The sequence below is a fragment of the Dermacentor albipictus genome, chromosome 9, assembly GCF_038994185.2.
Source record: "Dermacentor albipictus isolate Rhodes 1998 colony chromosome 9, USDA_Dalb.pri_finalv2, whole genome shotgun sequence".
Classification (NCBI taxonomy): Eukaryota; Metazoa; Arthropoda; class Arachnida; order Ixodida; family Ixodidae; genus Dermacentor; species Dermacentor albipictus.
This window is the reverse complement of record NC_091829.1, coordinates 5,685,267-5,705,169: the sequence shown is the minus strand read 5'-3', so window position 1 is coordinate 5,705,169 and position 19,903 is coordinate 5,685,267. Positions and strand designations below refer to the sequence as shown.

The 19,903-nt window shown below is 44.3% G+C and overlaps 1 protein-coding gene and 1 long non-coding RNA gene across 6 annotated transcripts in view; one reads left to right on the top strand and one right to left on the bottom strand.

Annotated features, from left to right (window-relative positions):
* LOC135906092 (uncharacterized abhydrolase domain-containing protein DDB_G0269086-like) overlaps positions 1-19,903 on the top strand; it is a 373,257-nt gene that overhangs the window by 82,116 nt on the left and 271,238 nt on the right. The window lies entirely within an intron of this gene.
* Positions 1-19,903, bottom strand: part of LOC135906102 (uncharacterized) — a 136,246-nt gene that overhangs the window by 98,096 nt on the left and 18,247 nt on the right. The gene's annotated exons all lie outside the window — the stretch shown is intronic.

Below are 19,903 nucleotides of genomic sequence, written 5' to 3'. Positions count from 1 at the left end.
TGAGAACTTCAATTACCTTAATAAGGCACTTGCATTTGATGGAAGGCTTAGAAGATTGAGGAGTATGCTACACTTCCGCACACATGCGAGCATGTGTAACGTGTGCACACAATGCATCTGTTCTTGATGCATGGTCGCTCTGCTCGTTGCATCTCTCACACAGCGTGTGCTGCGACCGTAATGGACATTATGGGAAACACTGTGTTAAAGGTCCAGGCCTATGTCCGTAAATGTACGCAGCATATCCCCATAATCAGCACTGGATTGGGGGGGGGGGAGCTAAGGGGGCTGCAGCCCAGGGCCTCACCTCGGACAGTAGGAGATGGGGGCCCATTTATTGCTGCTTAGTATATGGAACCATGGGCAAGGCAATGGAACATCGAGCGGCATGTATGAAGCGAGAAAACCAGAACGAGCAGACGGGGCGCCCCGCCTAATGTAATAGCATGCGTTTAACCTGATCATTTGGGGAGAGCTTGTCGAGCTGCAAAAACTGGAATCTCCCGCCACCCCGGCGGGGCCCTCTTTCTTACAAAGCGAGGTGCTATTGCTTGGATGAGTTTTCATGGTTTCCTGTCAGTCCGTCTGTCCAGTGCTGCCTGGAGAGGAAGGGGCAAGGGGGAAACAGCTAATACATGTAATGTGCACGGGGACCTAAATCTCCCTTGCCCCCTTGTCACCACCACGCCACCCTCCACCTCTCAAATAGTTCCGCTGCTGTCCTTCTCATAGAAAGGATGTGCTGCAGTACCCAACTGTGCCTCCCATTCGACTTTTTTTTTACCGTGATGGTAATTTGGGCGGGGGTGGTTGAGTCCGATAGCAGATGATGATGAGTCTGATGGCAGAGTCTAGGCAGGAAAGGAAGGAAGACGTCACACGTGCTTTTGTCCGCATGCCATGGGGCATTGAATGTTCACTGTTCGGGCTAGGGTTGTGGAAGAGTGCGTAGTCGTTGTAGTTACTGGAGAGCTGGACACAAAGGCCTGTCTCCAGGGCCCATTCCTGCCTAGTGGCTGCGCACCCTCGCGCGCAGTCGACGGAAAAAGTAGGTCAGGCTGGCCGCTGAGCTTTCCAGAAAGAAGTAGAAAAAGATCACTCAGAGGCGACGGAGGGTGCATAACTTCGCCCGCGCTAGGAGTCGCCCTCGCCCCTTCGTTCTTGCGCTCGGCGTCGACGGGGCAAAAGAAAAATCAAGAACCTTCCAGAACAGATGATTGCTCCTAGCCAATAGGAAGACGAGACCAGAACAGGAGAAGGAGTGAGTTTGTACGGAGAAGGAGGGAAGTTGTATAAGGAACTCTATGCGTATGTGAACACCTGCTTTGGCGCTAGTAACAGACAGACACGACGCGCGTCTATAAAAGGAAGTTGATGGTGGGCTATGATTCAGCCCCGAGCCGCCGGTTAAGCTTGCATAAGCCTGCCCGCTGAGGAGCTCCCGGGGGCATACCACTCTCGGCCAGCCACGGACCATCCAGGCAGTGCGCGCCAGTCATTGGGACGGTTACCGCTGGACAACTGCGGTCGGGTCGGACTGACAAAGTGCCCGGTGAACAATTAGCATCCGATCATGTGCAAATGCTAGGTCGGAAGCATCAAAGTGGTGCATCTAAACGAAAGGTGAAGTTAGAAAGAGAAGAGCGCGAAAAGAAGCCACCAAAGATGACAAAGTACCTACTGAATGCAGCTTCCGTGGAGCAGTACGATTGCTCTACCCAAAGTCCGTGTCATACTCCCAATAATACCGACTGTGCTTCTGTGGAGGTCTTGCCAACTCCATCACCATGGTTTCCTGGCAAGAAGCAAGGTTTGACTTGTCTTGGTTGTCTGGATCTTGTGAAAACGGTGCCAACCTCAGTCATCCATATTTCTGAGCAACCGACGCTAACAGAGCCTTGTTGTGTTCCTGAATTAACAACGTCTATGCTACTCAGTCGGGCCCCTGCCACAGAACTCCAGGTGTCCGGTCCACCACACCCGATTTCTACTACTGCTGATCAACAGGTGCCAAACCTCCCCGATGAGCCTCCTTCTACTGACGAGCACCAGGAAACAACACTCCAAAAACCGACTCACTTGTTTCCTCTTAGTTTGGCTTCAAATAATCGTGTTCCCACCCACAACGTGTGCCTCGAGAGGACGAATAAAACGGCTTCTCGTTGCGGTGACAGAGAAGTACAGACACCCCTGCAGCAAGAGGTACATTGTGAGATTCTCCGAAGTGGCCCTGCTAAGTGGCCAGACGTTATTACTGGCAGCTTTCGGAGTGTATGCCTTCAGAAAGCGTCATTGTATTTTTAAAATCGGGCAGAAAATTTTCCATCGTCCGAAAAGCAATACAAAACTCAGAAACGGTATATGTCAACTCATATTTTTGTGCGAAAGGCTGTAAATGGGGAGGCGTACAAGCTACACTGTTAATGTACTTGGAGTCCAAAGGTTCCGTTTACTGTTTCATGTGCAAACTATTTTCGATTTCAAGCAACCCCAGTGCTTTCACCACGCACGGCTTTTCTGATTGGAAATGAGCAGAAGAAAAGGTTTGCGCACATGAAAATAGCGTCGAGTACCAGAACTACGTGGCAGCATGGCTCACCCGCTCTAACTCGAGGAGCACAATTGACAAGGAGCTGGTTAAGCATCTTGTCACTGAGACCGCTTACTGGACAGAGGTGTTGAACTGCGTAGTCGTTGTAGTTATGCTTCTAGCTGAGCGCAACCTAGCGTTTACGGGCAGTGAGGAGATTTTTGGTTCACCAAGAAATGGCAATTATATGGGAGTGCTTGAGGCCATTGCCAAGTTTGATCCCTTTCTAGAGGAGCACATCAAATGCTACGGGAACAAAGGAAAAGGTCACCCATGGTATCTGTCAAAAACCATTTGTGATGAATTTATCGAGGATATGGCAAAGGCTGTCACGGAACGTCTCGTTGACGAAGTGAAATGCACAAAATACTTCTCTTTAATTGTTGATTCGACTCCAGACTTTACTCACATTGATCAGCTGGCAGTTGTTTTACGATACTATTTAAATGGGAAAGTGTACGAACACTTTATTGGATTTGTTCCAATTGAATCACATACCGGTTTGTATCTTTTTGATACTGCGATGTCCCTCTTGACGACCAATGGCATCTCAATTGATGATTGTAGGGGCCAAGCTTATGATAATGCGAGTAATATGTCAGGAAAATACAAAGGACTGCAAGCTCAAATCAAATACCTGAACGAATTGGCAGTCCACATCCCGCGTGCTGGTCATTAACTGAACTTAGTTGGCGCGTGTAGCCTTGACAGTTGCCTTGAGGCAAATTTTTCACTGTAATTCAGAGACTGTATGTGTTTTTTGCTGCCTCACCTAAGCGATGGAGGTATCTTTTAGACAGCATGGGCGGAATTGGCCAGCAGCTTCTTTTGAAAAGTATCTCCGAGGCCAGGTGGTCAAAACACACTGAATCATGTAAGGCCATTCTAAAAAATTTCAATGCAGTCTTGTGTTGCCTTGAAGCTATATCAAAGAACAAGGGAAAAAACAGTGACACTAGGAATGAAGCGCACTCTCTCTTCAAGAAAATGACAAAACTAGAGACTGCATTCATGGCGATTTTCTGGAGTGAAATCTTGGAGCGCTTTGACGAAACGAGCGTAGAACTTCAGAAACCAGGCCTAGATATTTCAACTGCAGTAGACCTGCTGAGCTCTAGAAGGCTTTGCGACCTCTCTTTGATACTTTGATTGGTACTTAGCATGCACGCTAAGTACCAATCAATGTTATCAGGATGAGGGCACACGCATCATTTTGAGTGAGCACCCGGACGAAAAAAGCGATAGTGCGCTACAAGATAGAAAAAAGTTTATCGTAGAGACCTACAATGTTGTACTTGACAGTCTAGGTTCTGCTTTACGAGTGCGAAAGGCTGCCTACACTGAACTCTGGGAAAGGTTCGGATTCTTAAAATTGCTGACAGAGGTTGGGAGCGAGGCCTCTCTGGCACAGCAGGCTGAGAAGTTGGTGAAAACCTACAAAAATGATTTGGAGACAGCATTTTCCTCTGAAATCATTCAGTTTGCGAACCTTGCGCACAACTCTGTGTGCCAGGACACTAGTCCCCTGGGAATAATGAAGTTGCAGCACGAAAGAAAGCTTATTCATGTTTTCGAACCAATCTATGGCTTTGCGAATGTACTTAAGCATAGCTGTGGCAAACTGAGGTTGAACGATCATTTTGCAAGTTGTCGCTGATAAAAAATCGCCTTCGTTCGAGCCTCCTTGACAACAAGGTGAAATCGCTTGCTATCATGTCCATTGAAAGTGACTTTCTCTGCGATCTATCCTTCGAACAGACAATATCTGATTTCGCCAAAGTGATGGCGCTAAAGATACCATTTTAAAAGTGGAGCTGTTTGCGCTATACATGAATAGTTAGAATAAGTTCATTGGGTCGCCTCCCAGCCTCCACATTGCCAATTAAACGCTGAGCAGTGTAATTCAAGATATGCACATCTTCGTTGTTCGTCTCCTGTTTGTTCTTCTTGTGATATTTAGCGTGCTTACAAAGAACTGTATTTTTGTTGTTTTTGATAGTGCCACGTTCATTTGGTGTCCTTGCTTGCCTTACCTTTAAAGAAAATATTTTCAAATAACATTTTGTAATTACAGTTGGTATTTTTCATCTCTATTCTAGCGCATTTTTACAATGTTTGTATTGCCTTAAGTATTGCATATATCTATTGCATATTTATAGAGTAACGCATATAACGATTACTGCAGTATGATGCTTGAAATTTAATAAAGAATGTTTTGGATACAACTATGCGTCTCCTCACGGTATTAAACTTAGTGATGCAAACAAAGACTAGCTTCAGAAGGATCGACATGTGAGCTGTGTTGTCTTTTCTACGTTCTTGTCCGTCTTGAGTGCACTAAACTTTTCCTTAAAGCCTAGAATGCAGATTAATCACAAAGTGAACATATGTGTTGGTGCTTACAACAGCATGCGTTTCAAGCAAGTTTTGTTGTTTTCCTTATAATAATAACAATAATAATAATCCCATTGATCGCACTTCGTTCTTTTTAATTGGGTGGAATTAAAATGAAACATGGCATATTTCCAGTAGCGTAGCAGGCGACAGGGGGGGGGGGAGGGGGTAGGGTCAGTATAGGGAAAGGGGGCCTGCATGCGCATTAGCCCAGGGCCCCCATTTTTCTTAACCCGGCCTTGCCCATAATGCAACATGCAAGAGATATCTGCGGGGACACGGTAAATGCAGCAAAATAATAATGTGAGGGGCATCCGCTGGACGTATTTGGCACATCCCTAGGATATCCATGTCCTGGCAGTGGATGTCCACAGGATATTCATAGGGCGCCATTGTTGTCACTGGGCGGTTGCGCATTCTGAAAGATAACGCAAAGCTGGTCTGGTACGGCACTTAAAGGAACCCTGAAACACTTTTTGAACATTGAAGACTTGCCGATCTGTTAACGAGGCGCGATCCTGTGAACGTTTGAACCAAATATTGCACTGCATGCAGCAGGGAATTTGCAGTATCATGTCATGTTTTCTACGCATGGCCTCCGAGGTGAAAATCGTACTGTAGATACCGTTGCTGCCGGGAGCCACGGGGCTATAAAACCCCTTTATTCTGAAAATAGCGGCAGCTTTAGATCTGTGCCCTCGCACGCTCAGCCGCACCGCTGTCCTCGCTGTCGTCGCGCCGGCGGTTCCCACGCGCCGATTGGCTGCGGTGCGTGAAACCGCCCTAGCAGCTTACCCTCACATCAAGGAGACGTCATGAAACTTGTTTTAGCTATTTCTTACTTTCTTCCCAGCTCCCATTTGCCCGCCAGGTGTTGATCGTGCTGCCACGGCGCACATGTGTATTGCACGTTAAGTGAGCTTCATTTGCCTGGTTGCCTGGCAAATGCCTGGTTGCTGTGCTTTTCAATGCAGCAGCAGGCCGGAAAATGGACTAGCGTTGTTTACAATCCCCCGGGATGTCAGGATGGTGTACAGCGAAAACAATGGCTACACACAACATCGGAAGAAAAAACTTCGCCCTTTCAAAACACGCCGTTCTTTGCGAAGCAAGTACTGTACCTCTCTAATACTTATAGGGAAAGTTGTAGAAAGATCTTTATCATTTTTGCAAGCCAGACTTTTTGTTAAATTCGTCACAGTGCAGCAGTGTAATGCATGTTTAGCGCATGTAAAACATGTTGCTAACTTATTTTTTTCTATCAGCGTGTGTCATGATACAATGTGTTTTTTGTTAGTTCTTTTTGCGTTCACATTATTTTTGAGCCACATATCCTTGTGCCTGCGACTCAGCGTTCGCCTAAATAAATATGTCTCAATTTCCTTCGTAACTTTTATGTAGCACTTGGGAAGCTACGGAAGCGTGATACTACTTGTTGTTTGTATGTTTTTGCTTTTTGATACTTTTTTCTCTTTGTAGTGCAAGAAATAAAAATATCCACAAAACATTTGTTGGTCGGTTCTGTTAACCAGTGCAGTGAGCTTTCATTCATGGTGTTAGTTCACTGGACACAGTACATTGCGCACAAGTTAAATTTTGTGCTCATTACAATCGTACTGGGGTGCCCTAGGAGGCTACATTTATCTCAAAATTATGGTCAATAAAAAAAATTGCTGGACACAATAACTTCTCTCAGGCTAATAAATCGCCTACCAGTCACGATTGCTCAATCACACCTACAAACCTCCTAACGATCTTTTCCTTCATTAATTAGCACTCGCATGCCTAGACATTCGACATTTCCGTAGAGTTTTGTGTCGGAAATTCCGGGACACCGGCAGTAAATGGCGTAAAGAAAACAATTTCTGCATAAGGAATGGTTTCCTGCCAAATTAAATAATGTTAGCTTTTTATGCATGAACTTGAGAATGTGGCCTGCTTTTTGAAACTTGTATTGTGGGGCCCAACCTTCATTCTGGACAATCCAAACGAAAAAGAAAGTATATAACTTAACAGCTACTTAAAGTTATGTCGGCATCCACTACTAGCTATACAGTAAGCAGCAAGCAATACCAAAGAAAGTTGCGATAATGGCGTGCTTTATTCACGGCTTGTCACAGAATATACGAGCTATGCACATTGCTTTTAGCCCTTTAATTCTGGTAAAATGTACATGTTGCATGCTGTTGGTTTATTGTGAAGCGGCGTAAGCGAAGTTCAATCGTGTGCATTGTGCGCTCTAAAATATCACTATAGTGAGCATTAGTTCAGCGGCTCCATGGCCGCGCCGGCCATTAGCCCCGAGAAAGAGGAATGGCGCCCTCTCGCGAGTGACGTCACGGCCAGGACGCCGCTCGCTCCGGCTCGCTCGGCTGCCGCGCGCGCTTGTTCCCTTCGTGTATGCTTGGGGTATCGGTGGCTCGAGCCGTACGTATTGATGAATAAGTCGGCTTCTTTCAGCTGTAATACCTTAACCACAGTTTCTTCTTCAAAAGCGTGTGAGTCGAGAAACTTTGCGACTTGGATATCGCAAGCTAAGTAGCGTTAAAGGGGTCTACAAGTTTTTGCAATGCATATATGCGCCGTGTCTATCGGTAAATTTTGACTAAAAAAAGAATATCTGCAAATTCAACACGCGAAGTTGTGTATGATGCTTCGCTAAACACTTAACATTCCTTTAGTATTTAGCTATGAGAGGTATTGCGTTTTACGTGGAAGAAAAATTTGGTACTTGGCGTCAACATGTTATCCGATGTTAGAAAGACACTGCCCAGCGAAGCTGTCATCATGATTCCTATTACTCTGGTGTGTTGTTCTATTCAAATATGGCCATTCATTAATGCGTAAAAAAATAGTTAGGCGCGCATTTCTTATGAAAATGTTTGCTGCTACTTTCATCCCCCTCTGAAACAGGCCTCCAAAAACGAATTGCTCATGGCTGCTAACACGACGGCGTGTCATGTAGAGTATTTACATAGTTAATTCACAAACACCATAGTAGCAATCACCTGAGAGAAAAGTTTCGCTGTTAAGATCGAGAGCCACTCAATTGAAAGTTATGAAATGTTTCATAGTGGCCCTCAGTAGCCTTTATCGACAATATGGCACACCCCTGATCACGTAACGGTAGCAATCGACTGTCCGTATGGCGAGGCACGCTATGTTCGCGAAACCCATCAGTTCACTGCAACTTCGAATTAAAACCATAAAGCATGTTTTTTACAGCGCCAACTGGAATGGCTAAAGTATTCTCGAGCTACTACACCGCAGCTTAGATTTCCTGTATACAAAAGGAAAATCCAAGCACCTTCTGTCTCACCATGTCTCGATCCAGCGTTATTCAATTATACAAACGGATAACTATTCGCTTCGTCGGTACATAAAAGAGAACCTTGCAGGCAAATTAAGTTTGCTCTAATCCAATCACAAACATTCATAAAGAAAGCACCACAAGCCTTGCATATACTTTCACTTGATTTCTGACCCTCCACCGGGGGAATTTCGATATTTTCAATATGTCCCATACTACTAATCATTGACGCTTCGACTTCTTTCTGGCTGCAGCGATGCGGTCCAGCAGGCATACTTCACTAAAAAAATTGGGCCGAGCAGCCTGTGTCAGTTCGCCAAACAGATTCGTCATGTATATTCCTCAAGCAGCAAGCACCAGTAAATTTCTCAAGTGAGTTTGATTTGATTTATTAATTTCCATTTACACACACACGTGTACAGAGGAGTGGTAAGTGGAGGTGGATGAGGGAAAAAAGTCGCACAGACGCGGCTTGAGGTAACCTCACCCCCTTAGGTACAATATGGCTGCATGCGGTAACACATCAAGCGCCATATAAATTACATTTATATAGTGGCCATAAACATTGCAGTTATACAATATATGAAAGAACAGTGAAATATTTCCACAATAACAATGCAAAACACACTGCGGCATTGAAATAAATAAATAACATACACTTGGTAATATAGACAAAAAAAGAGGAACATAACTTACATTATTAATCATTAACAAACGCGCCCTAAAGAGGTGAGTTGAACGTGTAACACGGAAAAGGAAATATATATTGGTACATTCCTATTTGTACTCTGTAAATAGCTGTAAGCCTTCATTAACTTTACTTCAAATTTCCGCCGCTTAAAAAAAATAAACACGTGAAGAACCGCCTAATGTTGACAGGCAGTTAAAGAAGCAAGTGAGGCGTGTAGAATCTAAGCTCCAGTATTAGTTAAGTCCCCGTGCTACTGCCGAGCGTTTCTGTGAGGAAATGCAAAAATTCGATATTATACCATGAACTACTCGTCGTGAGCAAACCTATTTTAGCGGAATAAAATCAACGTAACTGCTGTAGAAGTCATATATAGCCAGCTTTGTGACATACTTGTTGCACCGCGGCAGGTATGGTATCATAACTGGATTCCTATAGGCTATGCTTTTGCGATTGTCTATCCGCGCATGAAAAACCCGCAATGGGCTGGTCTGCGTCGCTTCGGCTGGCACTGTAGCGTTGCCTTTGAGAGCTGCATTGTTGTCTAAGAAATTAGCTCTTTGAATAAATGTTCGCAAAGGAAGACGTCGTAAAAATATATGAGACGACCACTATAAGTATACAAGCAGAGAGAACGAGGGCGAACAAACGAAAACACCGCAGAAAGCGCCCGGACAACGCCCAAACTGTAGCAGACGACAGGCGCGAGTCCGTGCCCTGACGTCACGCGAGCGGCGCTCGCAGCGCCGCTCGTGTTCGTTCTCGGGGCTAATGGAGGGCCAGCCGCTGAACCAATGCTTGATGGCTATATTTTAGAGCGCTTCCAATCTCGAAGTCTTCTTTTTTTATGCAAAAGCGTCAAGTGGCTCATTGAGTGAAAAATCTCTAGTGATCTAAAAAAATAAATGACGCTTGGTTCTGCAACCCTGAGCACGGCGAAGTGTCAAGAGCTGGGGTCCGGCCTGCTTTGTAACAGCATATTTTCCCATTGGCTGCGATGCCACATCATAAGCACTCCTCAACGGAGCAGAGCGGGCAAAACAGAACACCGGCGTGCCTGGTGTTGCGTGAGGGGAGAGGGCATCGCCGCGACGATACGTCACCTTCGTTCTCAGAAGCCTGTGTTATCAGCGCATCCCTTGTCGACACAAGCTCTTGCCTACGTTCTAAATGTGCCTGGTAAGGCCAAATCAAAACATGCCAAGCGTCTCAACGCACTCACTTTCACTCAAGGAGTTAATAAATCAAAGGACTGCTAAGTGACGCTCAACTGGACATCAATTAATGCTTTCGCATTCGGAACTCGTAAGAACTGCTTAGGCGTCCTCGGAATTTTAAAAAAAATATTCGTCAGCATGACCTATCGCAAGTTTACCATAGCCATACCGGTGTCATTAGGCGATGGATTCCACAATGATGCTTCGAACGGCTGAAACAACAAGCTTGCACATTTGTTTTTCCATGGTGCCCGGCAGCCGCTGGAGAAAAAGTGTGTCTGCAATTGCATTAAGTGTGCCTGTCGAACCTGGCTTCTTCACAATTAGAACCTCTGTGGGCAGCAGTCCTCTCAGTGAGTTTCCTGCACACCCCCCAGTCAGGGTATACACACACCCTTGTTTTTTTTTTAATGCACCCCCTTAATTTGCAAAAATTTTTATTGCAATAGCAATTACTATATAAATACTCCAAGCTAATTTTTCCCATCGCCGTCACTGGGAGGTTCTGTATATATTCAGGTATAAGTATGCTATATTCCACGCCATGCCATACGATATGTGGATTAGGTGGGTTACATTGCCACAACATACTAGTATCACTAAAGTTGCTCATACCAGGCATTACATTCTTTAAAAAATTATTCCTCGGTATTTTGAGAATGGCAACCCACAACAAATGTCATGAAACAAAACACCGACAGCACATGCCTTCTGTCCTAAATCTTATCAGATTTAAATATTAAAAGCGCAAAACAATAACAGCTCAAACCTGAAAAGGACGAAGTTTTATAGGCGCAGCTGTGCACTACCTCCGGGATCAGCCTAGAAAGGTTTGAAGCATACCCAATACAGAAAAGTGGTGGTAAAGTCACTAAGAAAGATGTTGGCTTTAATTAATAAACAAATGAAATCGTTAGATGGCAGGATTCAAACATAGGACCCTTAGCACAAACACTTGTTTTTACTTAGGTTACGTTTACTTCAATTCATACTGCCACTGCAGCTACAAGTCTTACACTTTGTGTAATATTCTAACATGTTGCTATCGCATTCATTGCTTCAGCCTTATTGCAAAATTGATATTTTTTACACAGGACGAGGAATCTTGTTTAATAGAGCCCAAAGATAGGCATGTATGCAAAGCCACCCATTGTCCATAGCTGGCTTGTGGAGGAAGAAACCACGACCTCCTCACCATTAGTAGGAAGTACATAGCCGCTGACATATTTGTTTATAATTCTTTTACTAGTTTAGTTATTAAGTGAATGGTCAGCATGTGCAAAGAACCTTTGCTTCTACATATTCAACCATTTGATGTGTCTAGCAGCCGTAAGCTTATATCTGATGTATCAGTGTCGTGCAAATCACTGTTACCGATATTAAAGCTCCAATATACACCTTCCACGTGTGTGTAGTGTGTAGTAGCAGTAAGCATGGATTTGACTTCTTGGTGTTTATGTAGAAGGCACAATTTATATAGTCCTTGTTCTTTAGTTTGATTGGTTAATAAGTGCAACTTTAGTCGTTGTGTAAAGTTAAGTAATTGTTTGCAAGCTTTGTCATGAGTGTTGGAGTCATAAACTCTGCTAGTCCTACATAACACATCAATGACATAAATAAAAAAAATAAAGATTGCTACCACTTCTCGTCTACCCTCAACAGCCCCCCTCCCCCTTGAAATTTATACAAACCCCTGAGTTTCAATTCCTTGGGAAGCCTCTGAACTGCTTAATTACATTCAGTGACCTACTCTTTTTATTGTGACAGCTTTAAAATAAGATATTGCACCTAACACTAATCTTTCGTTCAAATCCTGTAACAATATTGCGTTTTATTGGGTTTGCATTGCTCGAACACAACTTTGGTTGTCTGGTTCGTCCGAAAAAAAAAAGAAAGAAATTTTGCAGAAACCATCAACAATGATTGCCAATGAAGCAAATAGCCGAACACTTCTACAAAGCTATTTGCTTTAGGGATGGTTTGCGTTCAGCGACATTGTGCTTTGCTACTCGGTTGTTAGAATGTGCCCTTTGCATCTGCAGCTTTGTAGCTGCAGTGAAAGTTGAAGCACCACCCAACACGATAACAGGCAAAAGAGCCAAAGCAAGCTGCAGCAAGCGCCTTACAGCAGAATGACTTGTGCAATGAAGGATTTTGTATGTTGTGGCTGAATTCCTAAGTGCAATGTACATTGTGAACTGCTCTACAGCGAGGACCACCACAACGAATTTGCCTGTACAATGAAGAATTCTAGGCACCTCAGGGGGCCGATTTGTTACTTACAGTGAACGCGCGTAGAAGCAGCACCACAGAACGGCTTGATGATAATGATGTTTATAGGCATCCCCTTTGAAACAGGGCAGGGACAAATAGTCACCTAGCCTGATTGATTTAATCAGGTTTTACTACTTCTATCGCTATGTAGCCTTTTCTCTATCTGATCTGTATTTAAAACCTCTCTTACAATATTGTGGAATGACCTATGCTTGCAATGACTCCGTGCTTTTTTTTTAGCAGTATTCTTATCATCTCTTACACATTTCTACTGCTGATCAGGTAATACTTCCACCTTTCTTGAATCCCAACGCTTCTGGAAGGTGGACACTCTCTACAAGTGTTGCTGAGCAAATATCTTGGCATTCCATTGCCGTGTGCCAAGTAGTTTCTGGGATTTTTTTTCCAGCACACACATGCATCTTCTGGTGCATATTTCTTTATGTATGTCTTTGTCCTCAGATAGCTAGGCACTCCCCTTTGTGCTATCATACAGACTTTCCCTCCCGATTTCTTTCTTGCCATTCTTATAAATCTCCATGGTCTATTTTGTTTCCATCCTTTTCCCGCATGGCAGCGCTTCCTATGGCAGTGCACGAACGTCCATGGAGATTTACAACAATGGCAAAAAAGAAATTAGAAGGGAAAACCTGTACGATAACACAAGGAGCAGTGCATTGCTATTTGAGATTCGAGCCGGTTGCCTAAAAACAAAAACATAACAGAGCAAATATTCGCAACAAGATGAGGCATGTGTCTGCTGCAGCAAATATCTAGACACCACTCAGCACATCCTAATGGAATGCAAAGGTATTCACAGCCAGCGAGGCCCGTAGGTAAGCTACACCTTCCAGAAGCGTTTGGATTTAAGGTGGGTGAATGCATCAACCGGTTGGCAGTCAAGATAAGCAAGAAACCTTCCTATGTCTCTTGCAGGAGGCGGCCCTATCAAGAGATTGATAGGACCGAATCCATTACAGGCATAGGTAGATATGGTACAGGGTAGATATAGAAGTTTTAAGGAAGAGAAAAAAGATTAAGCAGGCGTATACAAAATATTAGAATGCAAAACACGCATAGCAAACCTGATTAGCTCAAGCAAGCTAGGTGACTATGTCACCACCCCATTTCAAAGGGGATGTCAATATGTGATAATCATCACATAGGAAAAGGCACCATGCGAGAGGGTCTGGACACCTCAGTACCTATGGTTGCTACCTCCCCCACCCCCCTTCTTACTTTCAACAGACATGATGATCTGACGTCACTGATGCCATCAAAGATAAAATGGAGGCGAAGTTCAGAAAAAAAGCAGCGATGGAGATCTGCAGACCGGCACTCTGCAGCTGTACCTAGAGTCACCTCTGGATTTTGCCGCTCAGCATCTCGCAAACCTCGCTGTCATAGCACCAGCTGCAGTTGCACATTTTGTCTAGCTAAGTGCGTAGAAAAGAATTTGCGACTTGATTCGCTAGAAACAAAAAACTATATCTCACAAGCAATCTTCAGCACTGCCGAAGGTATGAGGTGTACATAGGTAATATTATTGCGCAGCGTAATATAATTACAGGAGTGATTGACTGATTATTTATGGGATTAGAGAGCTCTATTTTTGCTTGCTACATGATACATTTCAGCGACACGTGACATGTTCAGCGCATTGCAAATGCATGTCATATATGGCGAATGAACTGTGGCATTTACCGCCGGTAATCGTAATAGCCACCCTGTGATTACTATGGATGGATGGATGGATGGATGGATGGATGGATGGACGCTATGAGCACCTCCATTGACACAGGGCAGTGGGTTGCACCACCAAGCTTCTTTTCTTACTTTGCCCAATGTATTACTAATTTTATATTTATTTGTTGCTTTACAGACAAGAAACTCTTAGCATCAAACTTTCCAAACCATTATTGGGAATTTTGTTTTTGTACGCCTCCATTGTTTGTAGTCTCCCTCTTTACTTTTCTGCCACCAAATCTCCAATCGCCTTTTACTAACCTCTGTTGCAGACATGGTTAGTTTTCCCCTGCTATACGTGAACCCGAAGGGCTTCAAGAATTCCAGCGAAGCCTAAACCAACAGCAGGATAGATACCTTCACATTCTAATAAAGCATATACCATCATTTCCATAGCTTTACCACAGCAAGTAGATGCTTGTTCTTCCTTGTTATACCTCGCTTTAAACTAAACCCGCCATAGTTACTTAGTGGCTATAGTGTTGAGCTTCTAAGCACAAGGTCATGGGTTCACATCCCGGCGAAAGTGGCTGTCATGATGAGAATAACAGCGTTTATTGTCTAAATGTACAGACAGCCAACATGGCGGCATCTCTTGTGCATCTGATGTCCGAGTGGCCGCTGCGTTCGGTGCGCCCCCTGGGAGTACATCTGGTCCACCAGTGGTGGCGCTAGCTTCCATCACAACAGTGGCTACATTTCGATGCAGACAAAATTCGAAAGCACCTGCGTACTTGCACGTTAAAGAAGCCCAGGTGGTCCAGATTATTCCTGAATCCCCCACTACGGCGTGCCTCATAATCAGATCGTGGTTTTGGCCCGTAAAACCAGATATTTAAAGCTAGTTTTTTAGCTAAGGCATCCTGACCTCGTTTCAAAAAGTAAAGAGCTTCACTTCGAGTTATCATAACATTGTTTCTTTCCTGATTTCATTTTACCTCCTAGGTAGTTACTCATAGCTGGTTTATTTTCCATTGCCACCACCCAGGATATTGTGTGAGCCTGTCTGATTTTGCGTTCAATGTTCCTTGTTCCCATGCTGCTTACCACACGGGTCGCATACTTGCTGGTAAGCTTACTTATTTTCCTTTCCTGTGAGTGAATGCTTTTCCTGTACAAACGCTTGAACACTCCCGCAAATGTTTACTTTCTTTCATATTCTCAGTCATTATGTGAGCAACTTGGCAGCACCCATATGTGCACGGACCACCCGCTTCAATCCCAATTTGCACTTGTTACTGCCTCTCTGCCTTCACAGAAATAAATGGCAAAATCAACCGTCGCTTTATATAATCACGCACTGAGGGCAAAGCATCAGGTAGGTATTGTTATTAGTATTGAGATCAGATATTTGTTTGGGCACTGGACTGAACTGTGAAATGATGCCGAGCCGTAAATGTGGTTTCATTTTCAGTTAGCAGATGGTGCCATAGCATTAACACTAGTGATGCATTGGCGATGCAGATAGCTATGAAGGCCTGATTTTCACTGCATCATGAATTTACTACTCCGCTTTAGTATGGTAAGTGATGACGGTGATGAGCAAATGCCAAATAGACACCGAGCATAAGACGTGGCAAGGATGAACATATATAAGGGCGTTTGCCATTAGTTATGTCAGAGGAGGCTGCAATGAACTGCTGAGAAAGCGTATAGATGAAGCGGAGCCCTGCTGTCCTATTCAAGTAAATGCAGCTTATGGTTACAATGCTAAAACATTTGTTGCCTCAATCCACCAACCATGAAGGATGGCAGAGCAGATGCTCAGCAGACAATGCGGCGTGGATGAGCACATTTTGAGCGGCATTCGGCCTTCCTATTGGCTAAAATGTCATGTAGCTTCCACAGTACTGCAAGGAACTGCTGCGATAAGAGTATAAATAGGCGTTGTGCCATGTGTGTCATACAAATAAGAATATATCTCACTCTATAACCACGAGCACTCGCTGTCACAACTTTGGCCTCATGAGGAGAGCCGTCAGCATGGCCGGCAGCAAGGAGTGCATGTGCTTGTCCCAAAGCGAACATTTCTTGCTGCCATTCATTTCACCATTTCAACTGTGTCGTGCTTCCAAAACTCGGATTACGCGACCTCCAACATTAGGTGAGCATGAAGCCATCAGCCATCTCGGCTCACCCTTTCATGCTTGCCCTTCTTCCTTGCATACGCAGCAAGCGACTTCCAACATATACTGCTACGTATGCTATATCTGCCAACATAAAAATTCACAAAGATCCCATGAATGTAACAAAAAGGGGGAAATAGCATGCACATTTATTGACACACAATAGCAGCAGCAAACTCACATTTGTTGTAATCTCGCCCCACCCCATCTTTCATTGGGCTCTAAAACACAACGTATCTTTCATAAAACTTCATGCAACCTTTGTACAATCGAGGAACGAGCTAAAATTTTTAAGCCTTACAAAATATTCAGGGAAGTGGCAGGTATGCGCAGCATTGGTATCAAGCCCGAACTTTGTCACAAGTGAGATTCTCTCCCAGCAGCTGGAAAGTCAACCTCAACTGTCCTGGATACTCTCAGCCCACGCATAAGGCTTCAGTGTTGCGTTTCCCTGCTTTAAAGAGTTTGTTTTGATTTGGATGAGGGACACCTGCATCTCGGCATTGATCAATACTGTTTTTTGAGCTCAAGCTCATTCAAAAAAGCGGCGACACGCTTCATTTCCCCGTTCATTCCTCAATGCGCAGGTCATTTCTGTCCTTGTCCTCCTTCCGCCGCGCGTTCGCCCCGCGGACCATTTGAAGCATCCGCTTTGTCAGTTGTACAGTCAACGTCCGAAAAATCGAGCAGTTCGAAAAAATGGATGAGTCTTTTACTGCCCTTAAGGGCTGAAATCGCCACAGGGACATCCGAAAAAGCTATGAAGGCCTGCCAGTACACTTATTAGACATATTGTTGCTCGTAGTGTGACAGGAGATGGCGGTTGCACGCATGTATAATTAAGGAATACATACCGCATCCCGTGACAATTGCACCTTCCCACTTCTGATATGCTTCACCGCAATACATGGTGTATGCTTCAACGCGTAAACTTGCTATATTCAGACAAAGCTGACTTTCGGCAACCGTCATTATGCAACGCGCTGTACAGCGCCTTCCGAACTTCGAAGCAAATGGCGAAAATTACAAAGGCCGAGTCGGTGCCATTGCTGACAGCGGCGAATTCTTTCAATGAAAAACACAGCACCGAACGACAAAAAGCTTAATAGCGAACATCGAAGCAGCTAGGCCTAGCGTTACCGCAGTGGTGGCTAAGGCTGCCAGCGGATCTGCATGCGAGAGCGCCGGATAGCGCCGGTTCGAGGCTGCAAAGTAATGAAAATGGTGGCGGTGGTGGTGGATTTGATTAATGCCGTTTCGGACCTGCGGTCACGGCCACATGTCCGGAAAATCGGTCGGACGGTTGTTGACTGTACGCTGGCAACTCTTCCAGTGGACAACACGGCAACAAAAAGGATTCATTACCATTACTCGGTGTTACTCGGGGCCAGCGTTACCGCGACTTTCGTTCCCTTTCAACAAAATTACTGCTCATTTTCCCTGATAGAAGCACAAATTCCCCGAGTTTTCTCTGAATATTACCAGACTAGTAAAAATCCCTTAGTAGACACCAGGCTTACAGCAACGTCATAAAATAAAGAGGTGATGTCTCCCCAGTGTTGCCGGTATGAGAATAGCGAATGCACGCTGAAAGTAGCATGACATGTGCTTTATTAATTTAAGTTGCTGTGTTTCACTATAAAGAGCAGCATAAAATATTTCTGAAGATCTTACAGCAGGTTCTCCTTGCATGTATGAGAATTTAGTCATTTGCTTATTCCGTGCAACACTCTGTAGTACTTGACTGATGTGCACCAATTCTGGCTTCACACTATTGGCTAGTCTCTCATCGCACTTCCGGGCAACGAATTCTAGATTTCCAGAAATGAGCAATTGAGCAACAAGAACGACTGAACTGTTCACACGACTGCCTGTTTCTTCACTTGAAGCTGTCATTCATCGCCGTCGCACACAAAATCGCTCTCTTGGGGTTTGGGCTTTACACAACACTTTTCTTTCCGCTAACAGGGACCATGTTCAACCACACAAACTGAAAAGCATCTCGGTCAGACTGCAGCACCTCGACTTGCAAGAATGCCTTGAATCCTGACGTGTCTATCGTGAATGTGTACCACCAAAAGCAAAGAAGGACTCGCATCAGCTTTGCATTAAGGTTCACCCCTTTGTACAGAAAGTCGTTAAGTGATGGGAAACGTTGAGTATGGTACAATGAGTCAAACAATAGTCAGCGTTTGGTAGTGAGTGGTTTCTTTCTTATTAGACTTCTAGATGTAGCATGTAATTAATATCTCCCTCTGTAGGAACATTCTTAGGTACCACTCCCGTGTGACTGAGCACCAGGTTTTCCCGAACAATTGTGTCCTCTCACTTCAGCAGGCTTTCACTCACCAAAAACCTGTTTACTAGGTTCTGGAGCCTAGTGAATGCAGTATCGCAGCCGTGTAGAAGTAGCTGTGTCCACTTTTCTTCCCACAGCAGTGCAACAATGTATCTGCCATTAATGTTGAAGGTCATTCTTTGAAAGTAAACAAGGCACTCACGTGAAGTAGACTTGGCACAATCCAAGATGTCCATTGCCTTGTGTTGCCAGAAGGGAGGGGGAATCTTTGATGTTTCATCCTCAATTATCGTTTCAACTTGCAGAATGCAATCAGGTTAGTGTCGCAGTTTAGAAGTGCTTTTTGATGAAACAGTTCCTGCAGTATCCACAGAAATGCCGAAGTAATTGCAATGAATCCGGGAATATCCTTACTTCATACAACTTCCGTCATGGAGATGTATTCTGAAACTATCCACTTCGGCGATACTATTGCCGAGGCTATAGTATCACTGTCTGACGCACGCTGATTGGCTGGTGGAGCAAAACTGGATGACATATTGTTCAACCAGCCAATCAGCTCATCCGATTTGCTAAAACAGCTAGTCAGTGCACGCTGATGGTGAAGGCATTGCGAAGGTGATAGTATCACTGAAAGTGACTGTTTTAGAATATGGCCCATGATCTTGTAACGGTGGCCAGCTCTATCAACAAGCTGAGGCTAGGCTCTGCATCCGCATAAAAAAATTTGCCTTCAAATCGCAAATTCTGAATGAGGTTGTTTTCAGGTGACGGTGCAGCAGTATTGTGGCAGATAACAGCAGCTATGATGGGCTTACACAAAAGGAATATCCGAGCTTTACAGGGGAACTTATCATGACCTTCCATTGTTCAACATGGCATGGGGATGCATCACCAAACTTGTTAAATGTGGTTCAGGTTTCACCCACCCATTTTAGGCACAGATTTACAGTGAGGTCTCCTCTAACAAATAAAATCTGACTGCTGCCATCCAGAACCCCTCTGATGTACCTGGTGCTTCCATTTGAAAAGTCTTCAGGTAAATTTTAATTAAAATTAAATTATGGTGTTTTACGTGCCAAAACCACTTTCTGATTATGAGGCACACCGTAGTGGAGGACTTGATTGATCTGTTCATTCTGAAAAGATTCAATTACAGTATGAAAGCCCAGAATTTCAGTTATGATAGCATTTATTTTTTGCAATGTGGTTACAAGTAGCAATTTTGCACTACCTCTGCACGCACTGCTGGGGGGATA